General features: G+C 45.8%; 2 long non-coding RNA genes across 5 annotated transcripts; one reads left to right on the top strand and one right to left on the bottom strand.

Annotated features, from left to right (window-relative positions):
- Nucleotides 1–4,479: 4,479 nt before the first annotated feature.
- LOC142044264 (uncharacterized) lies at nt 4,480–6,968 on the bottom strand. The gene is made up of 3 exons (XR_012654284.1): nt 6,780–6,968; nt 5,873–5,926; nt 4,480–5,515 (listed from the first exon to the last, which is right to left on the bottom strand). It is a non-coding gene; the product is annotated as an uncharacterized LOC142044264 (long non-coding RNA).
- LOC142044263 (uncharacterized) lies at nt 6,532–17,801 on the top strand. Of its 4 annotated transcripts, none has more exons than XR_012654281.1 (4): nt 6,532–7,448; nt 9,218–10,969; nt 12,109–12,240; nt 16,426–17,801. It is a non-coding gene; the product is annotated as an uncharacterized LOC142044263 (long non-coding RNA). The 4 variants fall into 4 exon arrangements; XR_012654282.1 differs by lacking the exon at nt 16,426–17,801 and having other exon boundaries at nt 9,218–9,349; nt 10,764–10,969; nt 12,109–15,268; XR_012654283.1 differs by lacking the exon at nt 16,426–17,801 and having other exon boundaries at nt 9,223–10,969; nt 12,109–15,268.
- The last annotated feature ends 360 nt before the right edge of the window (nt 17,802–18,161 follow it).

The following is an 18,161-nucleotide window of genomic DNA, read 5'->3' as shown; positions in this document are numbered from 1 at the left end:
CGGGTTGGGACAAGCTGCGGGGAACGGCCTGTGCTGCTTTGTCTCTGTGCTGGTTTCTGCCTGCAGTGCTGGGTGCGGTCTGCAAGCTGCTAACAGGGACTTTGCAGCTGGGCCTTTTCAGAGAAAATCACTAGCTCTTCTCAACCCAAGGGGCTCCGGCCTCCAGCCAAGGCAGACTGAGTAGGCAAGCTGAATATGTGGCTTCACACTGTCTGAGCATGTAACCCATGTCAGAAGCCACAGAAATCCACTTATGGGAGATGAGACAACGAGGAAGGGCCTTCAAATGTGATGCTTCAAAGAAGGAAGCAAATAACATTATGTAAAGCTAACCACAAAATTTTTTCCCACCTCCAGTTCCCAAAGTCAACAGCAAAATAAACAGTTGGAGTCAGCCCAAGCCCCTTCTGATCTGTAGGCATTGCTCTGTTCAGATAGTTAGAATAGAATAGTTCAGCTGGAAGGGACCTAGGGCCTATGACGATCATCTAGTCCAACTGCCTGACCACAAGTTAAAGCATGTTATTAAGAGCACTGTCCAAATGCCTCAAACAGTGACAGGCATGGGGCATCTCTGCTAACTCCTGATCTAGCCTTCTGGAATTGTGATTGTGCTAAAAACTGACCAAGTGGGCTCTCAAGCAAGGCTTGATGAGCCTGAGGGTGCCCCAGGTTCTCCAGAGCACTTTGTTCGGAAATGAGCAGGGATCTTAACTGCCACGCCTTAAGAAGCAGCAAAGAAGATAAGTGCTCCGGTGAATCATGTGCAAAGAGGACCGAGTTAGGCAGTGTTGCAGGGCTATACAGCAATGAAAGCCAGAGCACCCCTTCTAGCAGTAGGGCATGTCTCTGATATCTGGCTAGCCACCTCTGCACACAAGACTGGCCTGTGGGTGCTGAGGCAGCAGTGCAAGGGAGACAATGGGATCTGCAAGGCCCCTCTAGCTCAAAGAAACGCTGCTCCTACTTGCCCCATGCTTTTTCCACTTTGTGATGGTAGATCCTTTCAACTTGTGGAGGCCTCCAGAAACCTACCCTAACCCTCTCCCCCTGCTCCCTGGTGACCTCCTTAGGTCTTCTTTTGAGGGTGCTGCAGTCTCCTTTTAAATAGAAGAATTCTGGCCTCCCACAGCTGTGGGCACCTGTCACAGGCACTCCACAGGTAGCAGCGTCCAACTGCAGGGATGTTCAGAGGCACTGAACCAGGTATGTAGGGTTACTGTTGGCCCCATGTTAACCCTGACTCAAAATAACGTTTTGGTAATACCCTGAGAGTATATTTGAGTAACACAAGTCAGCAGTGTTCTGAGGGAAGGACTTGGTACCTGTGCACTGCAGCTTGCCAGTAACAGCCTACGAGCTGGCAAATGACACTTCCAGCTGGGGGGGGGGGTCACTTGTCTGAATTGCATCTCATTGCAGGAAGCTCCCCAGTACCATGGAGCCTCTGGTTTAGGAAAAAAAACAAAACCCAAACTTGTAAAAACTATTGACATATGCCAACAAGGGCCACTTTCATGCAGATGCCCTTTGGCGTAACTTCCTAGAAAGTGCTCCTAATTTAAGCTTTGGCATTTGGTCTCAATTGCAGTGACTTGTGCTTTGCATTCGCCGTCCCTGTTTATAACATAAAGAAAATGCATGGGGTCTTTTGCTCCCACTCTTTTCACAGCCTTCGTCCCACAAAATGAAAGCAGATTTCAGGGCTGAGAAAGCATTGACCGTACATTTTCTGTGAGACCTTTTCATTTGCTGTTGGTCTGAAGAAGAAGGGGTTTCAGATTCTTGAAAAGTTTGCTCCTCGCCCAGTCGGGAGGATAAGTTGGTCTCCAGGAGGCCGTTCCCAGGGAAACCGCAGGTGTTGCCACTGGCCGGGGAAACCCCTCGCCTTCCGCGCAGATACAGGCCCACAGCCGCGCAGGAAGTGCAGCGGGGGCGGAGGAAGCGAAGGCCTCTTGCTTTTCCAGTCCCCGGCAGAAGCCCATTTGCCTGAACCGGACCTCAGCTGTCCGCGCTGTGCAGCCTAGTGCGGCCCCGACCGCCAGCGGCAGGACAGGCCGTGCGTCACCGCTGGCGGGAGCCCAGCGGCTCTCGGGGGACACGGCGGGGGCACGGCGGGGACACGCCGCGCCCGCGCGCGGCACCGCGCCAGCGCCGGGAGCGCGCCGGCGGGCGGGGCCTCGTCACGCGGCCACGGGGCGGCCAAGGCCGAGCGGAAACGCCGCTCCCGCGGTGGCCGGAACCATGCCGACCATATTTGGCGTTTCCTCCGCGCCTTTTATGGCACTTCCGAGGCCCAAAAAAGGCGTTTCCTGCTCGCGCGGTCGCGGGGCTGCGCCGCGGAGCCGCCTTTCCCCCCCCCCCCCCTCCCCGGAGGTTCCCGGCGGGGGCCTCTGGCTGGGGCCGGGCGGGCGCGGGCCCGGGCCCCGGGGCAGCGGGCCGCCCGGCTGGCGGCTGCGGGTGAGCGCAGCCTCCGCTCTGTCCAGGGCCGAGCGGCGAGCCCGGGGCCTTTCGGTCGGCCGCTGGCGGCGCGGCCCCGGGCAGCCCCCCCCCAACCCCCCGGCCTGGGCGCTGCCGTCGGGGCGCCTGGGCTCCTTCCCAGGGGCGCGGGAGGGCCGTCGGGCCCGCAGTGATTCCTCGCTGCTGGCCGCTGTTGCCGTTTCGTTGCCGGGGACCGAGTCGCTCTGTCTGCAGGGCTCCGAAATAGGTCAGATGCGGTTTAAGCTGAGGAGCACGGAAAAGGCCAGTGGCCTTGTCCAGCCAGGCTTTTCCTCTGTAAAGCCTTTCCATAAGCTGCTGCTCACGTGGGGAGGTGTGGACAGCCCTCGCCTAGGGGGCTGTGTTGTGCTTTGATTCCACTAGACAAACCGATTCTTCATTTTTCTTCCCCCTTAGAAATAAGGAGATAAAAACTAGCTCGGCCGTGCTTAAAGAGCCCAGTATCCCCTGTGATATGCGTGTGGCCTGTTGCATTGTGTCCTCTTGTGTTCTGGAAATGCTACTGGCAAATCCATATAAAACTGGTGAAATGCAACTGTTAAAGCTATTTCTGCTGCAACTGTGAATTGCTCTTGCCAAGTAGGTCATGGGCCCTGGCTGACTGAAGAGATGAGACTTAACAAGAAGAATTGAGAGCTGTAGACAGAGACTTTGGAGTGAAGAGCTGTGTGATCATGGGCCTTTCTTTCCTCTGGGGCTTTCACTGGTACAAGTCTGGACTGCAGGGACTGATTTTGTGCACCTGAGCAAGACCTCAAGAAACCCCAAGAAAAATAATGTTGTAGACTCTAAACTGGTAGCTGGGGACTGAAGGTGATCTGAGCTGCAGTAGATGCCCTTAGAGGAGCTGCCCCCAAGCACACCTTCACCATTGTCAAGCTTGACTAAAGCTGGGCGGCGTAGTTGAAGACTGGCTCATGGAGAATATCTTCGGCCCCTTCTAAAGCAAACTGTTAACAAGGGCTAGGTTATTTGTTGTCTTTTTGGTGTAAGTGGCTGTTCCCTTCCAAATTTCTCTATTTGTGGCCCAGTAGACTATAGAATTCTCAAGAGTTGTAAGTGGAGACAATAGACTTATGAAGAGGGCTTGGCTGTGTGATTCTTGAGCTAAACATTCTATGTTTTTACCTGTGTACATTATCTGAATGTAGCCCTAATAAGTACTAGTTAGACCTAGAAGGAAGGTTACATGTTTTAAAGTGCATCAAGACTCTAGGATGAAATATGAGCTATAGCTAAAGAAGAAAAACTTTTTAAATAGTTAAGTTATTCTGCTATAATCAAAGTGACTTTCTTTTCAAAAATCCAGCCTTCGCTGATAGACTTTATTAATGATTTATGGTCTTGACTTGATTAATGAAACTCTCTCCTCTTAACAGAGGCTGATGCTTATATATAGTATCTAGCACTTTGTGGGCTTCAATTTCTGATCATTCTTTGGAACTGCCATAATGAAAATAAAATGATGGGTAGTTAGGCAGAAGTATTTTCAACATGCACGTTTCACTTCCTTAACTACAAAAAGCATTATTAAAGTGTGCTTCTGGAACTTTTTTTTTTTCAATAAGCATATAGGCTTATCTTTTTGTTTTGTGAGCTTTTCATGCTACTTTTTTGTATCTCCAAACACAAATGATGATACACATTGGCACTACCTGTAAAAATATCGATAGTTCAAAGTTCTGCTATCCAGTGTGCTCTGTAAGCTTGACCTGAGTCATATGACCTGAATTCTCTTCTCCCGACTACTGTGGTAGTGGGTTTCTCCTGTAACAATAAAACTGTTGATCACAAATAGACTTGTGACCATCAGAGTTGGAGGGACAGGGAGACAGAAGTTGGACTTGATCTTTAAAAGGTGGTGAATGCCTTCAGCCTTTTCTGAAGGTGCAGTTAAAACTTTTAAGCGGACTGAGCATTACTTGTTATCTGGCTGTGGCTCTTCTTCAATCTGACAAGTTAAGTTGGGGATGGCTTGAGAAGCTTTTGAAATGTTACGTAATGAACATCTCACATGTGTTTATCCCAATTGCTGCAGTCCTTTGCACAGCTGCCGGGAGCCCTCAGGTTATCTGGCACCTGAATGTGCCCAGCTGTGTGCTAAGTCCCAGAGCTGCCTGGTGCCTTCTGACATGTGGCATTCTGTGGGCTGAGAGTGTGAACTGGAGCTATGCTTCCAGGTTTTTCTGCATATACAGCAATTCTAGTCACAGCAGCCTTGGGGAACCCTCAAAATGAGGTAGACACACCTTAGTAAAACCTAAACATCAGTCAAAGAAGTGTGATAAAGTCCTGGAAAATGAATGCTCTGGAGTGAATGAGTTTAGTTTTACCACTTTTAACAATTTTGACTATGTTTTGGAATACTCGAAAGAACACTGGAGCATAAGGAAATGGACAGACTCAATGAGGAAATCTTATTACAAATTTCCCAGAACAAAATGTCAACAGTGGTTCTTAGAACACTAAGAGGTTTCTGCCTAATTAGCTGGAGAACTGGACTTCAAAATATCTTTACACATAGTTGGAAATCTGACATGAAGTTGAAGGAAATGTACAGCAGCAGCATTCTGATCTCAAGATACTTGTGATTAAATGTCTCAACCATGATTCTTAACATCTTAACATTTGTGTAAATAAGCTTGGGAGTTATAAGAAACTCCAGGTGCATTCAAATGAACTGGAAAGCAGCTGTGAGGCATTGCATTTAATGGCAGAAGGTGTCCATACTTCTCTCATTTTTCCTCAAAGACAAGGAGGGCCTTTTGTGGACAAAACCAGGCCACGTGAGGTGTTGTAACTGCGGTTGTAATATGCCAGAGATCTCTGGGGTCATAAAGTGAACACAAGATGATCTTTTTTTTTAAAAAGCATGCCTATATTAAAATACAGTGGTTAATAAGCAAAGAAACATTGATGACCTCTGTTAAAGCAACTGTCATACTCAAGGAAAAGAAGTTCAGTCTCTGGCCCATTGTCTGAGGTACCCCTGGAATATTCTTCTAGTGATTGTGACCTGTGGGCAACAATTTTCATGAGTTAGTGTCCGTGTCTTTGCACATTTAATCTAACTTTGTTGAAGTGATTTATTAAGCTATACAAAGTTTTAGGATCCACAACATCTGATGGAAAAGTGAATTTTAGCATACCCAGGTGCTATATTAAGGGGTGTGTGTGTGTTTAAACTTGCTACTTCACAACTTCATTTGATGCCTCTTAAGACTTCTGTTAAAGAAGATGGTGAATAATATCACTTCCATGATAGCTACAGAACTCTGTTGCTCCTTTCCCAGTTTGTTCTCTTTCTGGTTGAGGAAGCAGAGTCTGTTTTGTACAGCAGGTGATCTGTATCTCATCTCATCCTTTTACGTACCTTTTGTCATACCGCTTTCTTGTTTCTGAGAGGTAGAGGCCTGCACCATACACCCTATTCAAGATGGAGGAACAATGTGGATTAATAGTGATGTAATTTTTTTTTTTTCCTCCTACATTTTCTCTTCTTTTCCAAGTAGTTCCATATTTCTAAATCTTCTATCTGGCTTTTGAGCAATGAGCTTTTAAACCTATTAATTATCAAGATCTTTTCTGGATCATAACTGTTCTCTCGGAGACCATCATACAGTGTATAATGTTCAAACTTGGAACCCCCATCCCCTGTGCCCGTTTGGTTTTTTTTGCATTACCCACACTGAAACTCATCTGCAGCTTTACTGTCTGTTGCCACAAAATTATTAGCCCCTGCAGCAACTCTACAGGGACATTTGTTTTTTTTACCTACACGGAAGAAGGACATTGTTAGAAACCCCTGTCACCTCGCTGTTCGCCTGACTTTTTCCAATCTTTTGTAAGGATGGTTTCCCAGGGCTAGGCAGAGATCTCCACACGAGCCTGCTGGCAGTTTTTGCCCGACCATGACGTGACCGTTTATTGCTGTTCTTTCAGCCTTTTAACGAGCTACTTCTCTGCAGGGGGGTGAGGGACCGAAAGAGTTAACGTCTCAAACGCTGAGGCGGGGCAAGGTCTGCGTACCGACGAAACACAGGCGAGAAGCGGATCGGCACCGGCCAGCCCGGGACACCGGCAAGAGGCGGCCGGGCCGGGCCGGGCCGGGCCGGGGGGCTCCGAAGGGCGGGGCAGGGCGGCGCGGGGCGGCTCCGCCTCCGCGGCCGGAGGACAAACAAGGGTCACGCCTGCAGGCCGGGAGGAGCGGCTCTCCTAATGACCCGAGGCCCACCGACCCGTTTCCCGAGGGTTCCGAAAGCACAAACCGCGCGTGGTACCTCATCAGCCTCATGAGTGCGAGCGCCCGCCCGAAGGAGTGGCCGGGATGTGATAAAAGAGCGCGAACGGAAGCCTCAGGCGCGCGCGCCCGCCGGAAGCGGGCCTTTGGACTGGCCGGAGCAACGCTGGAGCGGTGAAACCTTTCTCTTCTCTTTTCCTCTTTCTCTCTCCTTTTCCGTAATTCCCACGCCTCCTCCCTTTAGACACTAACCGCTGACCGAGTCTGGGAGTAGGAGGGGATCCAGCCGCCCCCGGGCTCCTCTCGGAGAGGGAGCCTAAAAGGCAAGGGGGCCCGCTCTGAACCCCCTGACCCAGCGGGAGGGCTCCCCTCGCTGTCTTGCCTGAACCGATGTGGATGGTTACCGCGGGTCACTGAGGCAGTTCCGTGCCCATTCCTGTTGTGAGAGACCCTGCCAGCTGCCGTGACACCTCCCACATTCGGGCTGCTTCTGCCATCAATAAAGAGTTGAACTGATCATTTGGTGTCGCTTCACCTTAATTTAGCCCGAGGGAATTGCGAACTCGACACCACTCCTCCCTGGTCTGTCCAGCCCGGGTCGTGGCAGGGGGAGAACTGTTCCTGTTGTCCCATGCAACACTGCTGAAGAGCCTTTGGCGAGGGTCTGTCCGGAACAGTTTCTGGGAATCCAAATGCCATTTGCCATCGGGTGAATGTCTCGTGTTCACGTGCTCATGGATCGTCCCAAATAATTCTAAAGGATTTGTCAGTCATGAGTTTCCTTTACAAAAACCGTGCTGATGTTTTATCTGCATTAGTACTTATTAATGTATCCACTAATTCTTCTAGCTAGTTTCTACTAGGAGGCTATTACTAGCATGCCTGGAATGGACATAGGATTTATAAACCTGCAGCTTCCTGAAACCTTTATAAAAATTCATGTTCTGTATGGTACCATCCAGTCCCCTGGTACCAAGGTAGAACACTACAGCTATTATGCTTATTATTTCATCCTCGAGTCGAGCATTTGAAGGGATACCATATGGTCTAATGACTTGTCGTTATTCATTTTGATGGTTTAATTCCTTCTGTAATCTAACCTACAGACATGTCAGTTTAAAAGGCTCTGTAATGCCACTCCTATAAAGGAAATTTTTAGCATAAAAACTTTTCCAAGCTTGTCTGAAATAAAATGGCTGCAAAAGTCACTTTTTCTGCCCTCCTTATGTTTTGACCATCGGTTGGCCTTACAAACTCTCTGATAGTCTCCCAGTCCCTGATGGGGCTGAGAAAGGAGTCATTGGTTCTCTTCCTGTCTGCAAGTTGTTTTCTCCAAGCCATATTTCTGGCCTGCCGTACTGTGTTTTAATATGACAGTTTGCAACCATATCTATTTTCTGCATTTTAGCATATCATCCACTTTTTGAGGGATGTCGTCATTCCCCTTTGTCAGAATAGTTATTTTGGATTGGTTCTTAGCCTTTCCTAATAGACAATAAAGCATGATTGTTGATATGATGTCTTTAAATAGTTTTCCTGTCACTAAAAAATATTTTTACTTTTCTAGCAGCACCACTACTTTATCTTTATTTAAAAATAAAGAAGTTTGTTAACTCCCTTTTTGAAACTCTGCCCCATTGTAGAAACTATCTGGATTTTGTTGCTCTTGCAAGGATGTTGAACTGTGCTTGTGTTTTGATGAATGCTGTTCTGTGCTTTACTTAGGAAAATACAGAGGTTTGTGTGTAACACTCCAAATCATGTACTTTTTAACACCTGTGCCTTTTTTTTTTTTAATTGTAAATGTCAGTATCCTGATTGCATGTGGCTTATGATGAAGGGCATACCTCCTGTATAGCATCCTTCTGTTTTTAAGGATTCTTGTAGTTCCTACTGATTCTGAATCCCTCTTCCTTGCACCATTTTTTCTAGCCATGCATGGTCACTCTGCATTTCTGGTCCTCTGTTTGGTAGTGAGAGGATAAAAAACCCCAAACAAAGAAAACAAACCTGTCAGGGAGGCCTTAGCCAAAATATGAAATTGAAGACTAAGGCCTCCCTGACAGTTTTTTTGGGTTGGGATTTTTGTTGTTGGTTTTTTTTTTTTTTTTTTTTTTTTTTTTTTTTTTATGGACTAAGCTTTCTTTCCAGAAACTCTCCCCTTTTTTCCTACCCATTTGTATCCACACAAAGACTAATATAACTTCCCTAGCATTTTGGAAAAGTCTGCCCAAACTCCTCCTCAGTTCCTCTTTTCTGCGCTGGGCTAACAAGTCATAATCTGAGGTAATCATATTGCTGATAATCACATTGTGTGTCACTAAAGCCTACCTCTGTCTCCCTTATGATAGCATCTCTGCCCTCAGATGGTATCTTCAGCGACAAAGCCTATGCTTGCTGAGGAGGATCTGCCCCAGAATTGTTCCCTGTCATCAGACTTGCACTTTCTTACCACACGACTTTCTTCCTCTTTCACAGTGCAGGTGTTGCCAGCTAAAGTTGCTATCACTGAGGGTGTCATTGAACAGTCTCCCCCAGTTCCTTGGCCTCAAGATCCAGGCTTTTTCCAAGAGGATGCCGCATTGCCTGTGTCCTTCGCCCCTGGGACTGGTAATTCTACAGACATTGGTGCAATGGATTTGGAATCCATTTGATTGATGGGATGGGATGGAGGTGATAGTGGGAGTTGTAATAACCATTTATTTCCCCATTGCACGGATGCCTTGTCTTGCATCAGAGTTGTTCAGATGGTCAAGCTGTGATAATGGAACTTTGTCAGCACAGCTAAGGTTTTGCCCATCATCAAAGAAGGTGGATGGGTTTATAAAATACCTATAAAAATAATAAGTCTTTTTTTAAACAGAAATCAGCTCCAGAAGAGAACAAAACTGGCTCTACCCAGAATGAGTAAAGTAGGCTAGAAGAGATAATTCAAAACGGAATGCCTCCTCCAATTAGCTAGCTATGCATTTTGCCATTTTGTTATTGTGTTTCTTGATCTACCGGGGTTGTTCTTTTGCTTAAACAGAATTTGTCAGGACATAAATGCATATAAGTTCCATGAGAAACATCAAACCACATAGTATTCTTGCAAGTTGGGTTTTAGAATCTCTTTTATCTGAAGGAGACAAATGCTCAGAAGCAGGGAAAATGATTCCTTTTCTGAAGCAGGAATGCTGGACAGAAAGAAAGGTCTTCCAGAGTTGTTTTTGTTAGGGCTACTTTTTTGTGCCTTTTCTAATGGGGGCTATTGCAATTCTGAGAGAGAAGGAAAGTTGCTCTAATGTGTGCCATCTGTTCAGGGACTTGAAAGGCTGGCTATCTGACTGCAATGGCTGGCAGGACAGGAGGTGACAGGGATTTTGCACTTTTCCTCTAGGATGGTGGTAGTTTACAATTGCTTTTGAGGACTGGCATAGCCAAGGGGTAGGACATGAAAGAATTATGCTCAAAGTTCTTTTGTGCAGGCTTTAGAGACTTCTGATCATTTTTCAAGTTTAGAGAGAGCAGCTTGTGTCATACTTGTGTAACTGAGCTGTTTGGCTTTCTCAGAGATAGCAGAGCTAATAAGCTTGAGATGCTCCTGTCCGTATGCTGACACCTTTAGAAACAAAACCAGCTTGGATGTTCTTACTCGGAAATATGTCTGTTAATAAAGCTTAAGTGACCTTGTAACAGTAGGTCTAGTCTTGAGTATGAAAAAAATCATGTCTGGTTATGCAGTTTGGGTTCCTTTGCTTTCCTTTAGGAATCTGAGACTAAGGCTCTTGGTTGTTTTTTGGGTTGGTTTGGGTGTAGGTTCCCCCCTACCTCCATTTGTGTGTGTGTTTTTCTTCCTCCTTCCCAATTCCTCCCTGAGATGGCAAGAAGTAGAAAGCTGTTTTGTTTTCTAGTTCAGGGTGGCTGGAGACAAAATGCTGGAATGCATATCTTTGGAGCATAACATAAAGAGCATGACTTATACCTAGAAGTTTATAACTTTTATTTTCTGACACTGCTTTTTATGGTTCATTCCTGCTGTCAGTTGGCAACAGCCAGAAGAGCCAAGAATGCTTTGTGAGGCACCGTGTAAACTCCACACTTTGAGGTTCTTGTTTTAAGGAGTACTAGCCAAGCTGCAGAGTCTGCCTTCTGGCACCAGTGAGGATACGTGAACAGACCTGGCTATCTCTGTGTATTTGGAAGCATAATGGAAAATTGACTGCTGAATTTCCACGGAGTCTCTGAAGGGTGAGGATCTAAGCCTTAGCTAGGTTTCTAAGTGCCGTTTGAAGGACAAAACTGGAAAAAAGAGTGTGTGAGTTAAACAAAACTATGATTGCAGATGGTGTCATCCCCCCGTCCACCCTGCTTTTAAATTACTCCAGACATGGAACACTGTATGATTGTACCACATTTGTTACAACTTCCTGTGGTGTGTTTCCAGATGTTCTAGCTGTCCTGTAATGAAAGCTTATCCTGAAGGATGGAATCCATTCTGGGGTAGAGGAGGACAAGCCTGCATAAGGCTTGTATACCACCTGACCTCTTAGAAAGTGAAAATAGTGCTGCTGTCATTTTAGGGTATGAATTGCATCCATGGCACTTAAGAATTTACCTTGGATTTCTCTGAATTTCTTCTGCTAGATGATTAAAACATTCACGATGGGTAAACTAATAACTAGTTCTGTTTCAGGCAGAATTGCTGTGTGGTGAACTATATACGCCTGTACTTACTATACATGGGCGAGGCTAAATAATTTTAAGTCCAGTTTTTGTGGAGAAAAATTGTATTGAGAGTCTTGATTTTTAGCTGAAAGCTATGAATTTTAATCCTAGAAAATGGAAAAGAAAGGAATTAAACTTCAGATTTGTCTTTAATTTTTTTCGTCTTGCACTGAGATCTAGTAGCCTGTGCGTTAAGTGTGTGCTTACCATGCAGTGGAGAAAACATGAGAGCATTCACAGAAGCTTTTCTCGCTGTTGAACTGCATATATACATAACCATAGCTTGGCATAGAATGATAAAATATTTGCTACCAGGTGAAAATTAGTAAAAAGACCAGGATATTTGGGTTTTTTTGTAAATCAGATTTTTATTTGAAGTTCTGCATTGTTTCACATTCATAGATGATATTTGTGTTTTTAAAGTTTGTGTTTTCACTAATTTATAGTAAATTGATGTAGTAACTCAAAGTTTGGTATTTCCATTTGTCTTACTCAAGCCAGCTATGGTGCTTTAGGATCTTGTAAGACTTCCAAATGGAGGAGCTAATATTGCTCACAGTGGTGCTACAAGTCCTCCTGCAGCAGGAGTGCAGCATAGTTAAAGAGGAAGGCGGGGAGCGGGGAGAAGGCTTCAAAACAAACTGTTTTACTGTATTTTGCAGATAGTAGTCTATGAAGAGGACACCTCTTGAAGAGATAACAGCTCTGTATAGAGTCCTGGTTGTGGTTAGAAGCTTTGGTAGTGCAACGGTATATGGAAGTCCTAACTGTGACACAGAACATCACTGTACAAGGTATTGTATGGAAACACTATTTAAAAAAAAAAAATAAAATTAGGTACAGGCAGTAAATTTTCATCCCACTATTTCCACTGACAAATCCCCAGCATGGCTGGGGAAGGATGAAAACAATTTCTGTTTTTCAAATGCTGAAGAACTCAGGTGATGCCTCTTGAAAACATATCAGCATCATTTGGTGGCTCTTGACTGTTTGGTCTGCTGTCAACAATCATAGAATAGTTTGGGTTGGAAGGGGCCTTTACAGGTCATGTAGTCCAACCCCCCTGCAATAAGCAGGGACATCTTCAACTAGATCAGGTTGCTCAGAGCTCCGTCCAACCTGACCTTGAATATTTCAAGGGATGGGGCATCTAACACCTCTCTGGGCAACCTGGTCCAGTGTTTCACCACCCTCATCGTAAAAAAATTTTTCCTTACGTCTAGTCTGAATCTGCCCTCTTTTACTGTAAGACCATTACCCTTGTCCCATCACAACAGGCCCTACTAAAGAGTTTGTCCCCATCTTTCTTTTAAGCCCCCTTTAAGTACTGAAAGGCTGCAATAAGGTCTCCCCGGAGCCTTCTCTTCTCCAGGCTGAACAACCCCAACTCTCTCAGCCTTTCCTCACAGGAAAGGTGCTCCTCCCTCTGATGGTTTTTGTGGCCCTCCTCTGGACCCACTCCGACAGGTTGTTGTGTTTTAACCCCAGCCAGCAACTAAGCACCATGCAGCCACTCACTTACTCCCGGCCCACCCAGTGGGATGGTGGAGAAAATGAGAAAAGGAAAAAAAAAAAGTAAAACTTGTGGGTTGAGATAAGAACGGTTTAATAGAACACAAAAGAAGAAACTAATAACAATAATGATAACAATAATAAAATGACAATAATAATAAAAGGATTGGAATATACAAGTGATGCACAATGCAATTGCTCACCACTTGCTGACTGATGCCCAGTTAGTTCCCAAGCAGTGATTCCCCCGAGTCCCACTCCCCCCCAGTTTATATACTGGGCATGATGTCACATGGTATGGAATATCCCTTTGGCCAGTTTGGGTCAGCTGCCCCGGCTGTGTCCCCTCCCAACTTCTTGTGCCCCTCCAGCGTTCTTGCTGGCTGGGCATGAGAAGCTGGAAAATCCTTGACTTGGTCTAAACACTACTTAGCAGCAACTGAAAACATCAGTGTGTTATCAACATTCTTCTCATACTGAACCCAAAACATAACACTGTACCAGCTACTAGGAAGACAATTAACTCTCCCAGCCAAAACCAGGACACAGGTCAAGGTCTTTCCTGTGCTGAGGATTCCAGAGCTGGATGCAGTACTGGAGGTGGGGTCTCACCAAAGTGGAGTTAGAGGGGCAGAATCCCCTCCCTCAACCTGCTGGCCATGCTGCTTTTGATGCAGCCCAGGATACGGTTGGCTTTCAGGGCTGCGAGTGCCTGTTGCCAGCTCATGTCCAGCTTTTCATCCACTGGTACCCCCAAGTCCTTCTCTGCAGGGCTGCTTTCAGTCCCTTCATATACTGGGGGTTCTTTGTTTCATTATGAAGAGTTTCTGTAGGAAAGATTTTAGAAAGAAATATATATATATTTTTTTCTAATTACAAATACTTGTATTATTGCAGTTAGGAGAGCCAAACGCCTCTTGACAGTAATAGGTGAGAGTCATAAAGGCTAGGGGCTAAGGCTGGGGATAAAGGAAGTAACAGCTAGTATTTTTATTTTTTTTAAAGAAAGCTTGATTACTGCCTTAAACTGAAGGTCATTTTCTGTCTTCTGCCTTATTCAAAAGGGAAGTAAGCTTTTTTTTATTCCAGTTTTTGTCATCATGTGTTGTGTCAATTTGATAAACCAACATGTAAATGCCACTGCTTCAAAATTCAAAGAAGTATATACATTTTAACATGTAACTTTTCTTTTACCTTGATGCTGCCCCCCAGCCAGTTATGCACCTCCTAGGAATACATTCCCAAATAGAATCAGGAGTATTAAACCTTGTGGTTGTAATGAGAAGCTTTGAATCCGGGGAGGAGAAAAGGAAAGGAGCGCTTAAAAATTATTTTCTGATGTTCATTTTGTAATTATATTTGCCTTGACTAAGTATTAATTCTTCCCAAGTTGAATTCTTCTATGCATTTCTCCATCAGTTTCAGTCTTCAAAGCATAATTAGCATACAAATTTTTAATAATTTCTTTCCTCTTAGGAAGTGGTTCTAAACAATGAGTTAACACTTGTGAGTGCCTTTTTCAAACAAATAAAACACGGAATGAATGTATGGTGCCTGGTGGCAGGTCTGTCCCTACCTTTCTGCTTTCAGAGCACCTGGGAGTTTTCTCTGTATGCTTAGTGATCCAGCATATGTGCACACAACAGTGTTTGTAAGTTAATGGTACCCTGACAAATACAGCAGTTTTGAATGTCCTGACATGTGTGTACAAAAATAACCTCTACTGAGCCACCTAATGCTGCTATAGGAGTACAGAGAAAGGTGGGGCAGTAAGCTTCTAATGCTGACACAGTTTGGCATGAGGAGGACACTTTTTGTTCCAAGTGCTCTGTCAGGATGGCTGTCTCTCTTGTTTACTGTGTTATATGTAGTATCTCTATAAAACCATTGCCTCGTTAGAAAAGTTTCAGTGACGTTCTTAGTGAGGTGCAACATTTCAGCAGTCCCTTTTGTACAGCAGGATGTCTTAGGGTGTGCCTTGCATGTGTGTGTTCTCACAGATGGGTTGGCCATGTAACACTGGACAGTCATTTCTGAGTGGAAGAAAAACATCTGACCTTGCTTACCAGGGCAGGGGACCAGCGGGGGGATCAATGACTTTGAGAGAGAGAGGGTGCCAGGAAGTTGGTAAGCTTGAGTGCTGTCCAAAATCAGAACACCAAGATGTATGTGGGGGTATGTGCTGGAGGTGGGTCAAGGTAAGGGAGTGGAGTACTGGGTACTTCAGAGGGCCCCAGAGGATCAGGGTGAGAATAAGACCCCTGTGCAGTTAAGGATGAGGAATGCAGATAGATCTGGTGGGAAAGCTAGCCCAGGACCTTGCAGCAGGTTTTGACTGTGCCTTAGTACTGAATGATGTAGCTTTGGATCCATAAATGGGTTCTACTCATTGTGCTTTCAACTGTGTTAAAAACTGAAGGTTCAGTATTTTTCACTTATGGTTTATTGTTTGGAGTTTGTTCTTGAGGGTTTCTCACTCAGGAGCTGTGGTTCATGACTTTATTTTATTGGACTTATTTACCAGTCAGGGTTTGCAGTTTCCTCATTTACTGATCAGGGCACAGGATTTAAAATCTAACCTCATCTGTAGACTTCAAATCCCCAGTGACCACTTGGGTTCCAAGGTTTACAGTTTACCACTCTGGGGTTCAGGGTTGATGACTTACTGTTAAATGGAAAGGTCTAAATCCTTAGATAATAAACTCTAAGCTCTAAACAGTACACTGGGAACCCTTCTTCGGGGTTTGAAACTGTAGTGCACTGGACATAGTCTGAGTGCCTTTCTTACAGGGATCACAAAGAAACCCATGTAATGTATTGATTAAAATTCCATTTATTGAAGCTAACACCAGAAGGAAGAAGAGGCTTATATAGATAATCTTGCATCCTTCAGACGCTGGGAACCCCGAGCTGTGAGGTCACAGGGACCTCTGATTAGGGCACGGCATGTGGTGCAATTCCCACCTGTGGAGAGGTTCCACCGACAACTTGGTCTTTTGAGCTCTTACAGCATTTTTCTTGGAACAAAATAATACCATTCTTCATTTCTGCTGTCAAACAAAAGGATGTTCACTTGAGAACCTGTTGCTTCACTTTATGATGGAGACAAGGACATGTAATTGCCAGTAGCAGGAGCTGTCTACAGGCTCCTTTGTTATGATTAGCTGGCTGAGGTTATCCTATGAACAAGGGATATATGCAGCACAACAGAAGCTTGAAGACTAAGCTCTATTTGCAGCATTGCACAGTGTCAGGCCCCTGTCTTCTCACATTAACTGTTCTATGGACCACTGATTCCTCAGTATACAGTAGTCTCCTGGTTAGGATCACTGCAGTAACCTCTCCCTTTGACACTGAGCATTCACCTGTGTGTTCAGATCTGAGGTCTGTCTGATACAGTGGAAGCGCGACCTTTTCAGTTAAGACTGCTGAGGTGGCGGGTGACTTAAGAGCTGTGTTTCTTGCAGGGCTCTAGCCTTAGGGGTGGGGCAGAAGCACAGACATGCAAGAGCAAGATTTTTCCTCTCAAACATAAGATCTGAATCCTGTCCCTGAAGGAAAAAGCAGAGGGAGGCTGGCAGCTGCTTAGTGACGTGTTGCTTCAAGGGCAGCAGCAGGAGTTGGACCCTTGCCCACTGGGCTAATGAATGCTGGTCTGGTAATGATTCTTAACGTGTTGCAAGAGAAGAGGGGAATGTATTGGCACTGAGTCTCACGGTAGACTTACTCCCAGGTGTTTTTTTTATGTGCCTTAAATACTAAACAATTGCTTTACTCTTTGCACTCTTGGTTGTGGTTCCTGCAGTCCCTTTAGACTTGAAAGTACCAGAAGATGGTTCCTGAGAGAAAGAGGTTATCCACTGGGTCCAAAGTGGTGGGGGCTGGTGCCTAGGTCTCGTGGACCCTTTTGAGGTCCCTGGGGGTTCCCAGAGAACCCCAGTCCCATTCATGCAGTTGTGGGGGATTTCCTTTGCGTTGCCATGAACACTTGGCTCTTGGTAGCGTTTCCCATTGGGTAGCCAGGGCCCCTCCAGGCCTGTGTGAGGTCTGCAGGCTGCTCCGGAGTTTGCCTGTGGCAACCCGAGATGTCCCTAGCGTGTCTGGGGCTGAGGCCTACGTTGGTGGGGCTGAGACATAGGGTTTTCACAGGGACATAGTGTGCCTGCACTCAGCTTCCCATCAGCCACATTGATCCCTGCAGCATGCCTTATGGCCCTTTTGGTGTTCCCCAGAGTCCTCGCTCAATTCGCATTTTGGGTTGCCTCCAAGGCCTCTGCCTGCCTTTCTGCATGCCCCTGGGCCATGGCTTTTGTCTTGCAGTATGCCACAAATTTTTCTGGTTAGCTTTCTCCCCTGTCCCAGGAGTTTTGGTGTGCTCCAGGGTCACTGTTTTCCTTTTGGTACGCCCCAGGCCACCCCTTTACTTTTCTGTGCCCCCAGAGTCCTCTGTTTCCCTGTCATCCCCTAGTGTTTTTCTTTTTTTTCCTTTCATTGCTCAGCAGAGCTCTCCATTTGTTCTCTTGTCACCTTCAATACTATCTCTTTCTCCTTTGTGTGCATCCAAGGACTTTCCTTTTTGTGTTCAGCGAGTTGCTCTCAGGAGCTGGAGCACACCTCTGTTACCTAGGTAGCCCCAGCTGTCCCCAGTGGGGCTAACAGCAGTGGCTCTGTGTTGTGGTTTAACCCCAGCCAGCAACTAAGCACCACACAGCTGCTCACTCACTCCCCCCCCACCCAGTGGGATGGGGGAGAAAATCAGGAAAAGAAGCAAAACCCTTGGGTTAAGAACAGTTTAATAGAACAGAAAAGAAGAAACTAATAATGATAACACTAATAAAATGACAACAGCAATAATAAAAGGATTGGAATGTACAAATGATGTGCAGTGCAATTGCTCACCACCCGCTGATCGACACCCAGCTAGTCCCCGAGTGGCGGTTCCCCCCCCCCCAGCTCCTATACTAGATGGGGCGTCGCATGGTATGGAATACCCTGTTGGCCAGTTTGTGTCAGCTGCCCTGGCTGTGTCCTGTGCCAACTTCTTGTGCCCCTCCAGCTTTCTCACTGGCTGGGCATGAGAAGCTGAAAAATCCTTGACTTTAGTCTAAACACTACTTAGCAACAACTGAAAACATCAGTGTTATAAACATTCTTGCATACTGCACTCAAAACATAGCACTGTACCAGCTGCTAGGAAGACAGT

This window comes from Buteo buteo, chromosome 24, assembly GCF_964188355.1.
Source record: "Buteo buteo chromosome 24, bButBut1.hap1.1, whole genome shotgun sequence".
Taxonomy (NCBI): Eukaryota; Metazoa; Chordata; class Aves; order Accipitriformes; family Accipitridae; genus Buteo; species Buteo buteo.
This window is presented reverse-complemented; position numbering and strand designations above follow the sequence as displayed.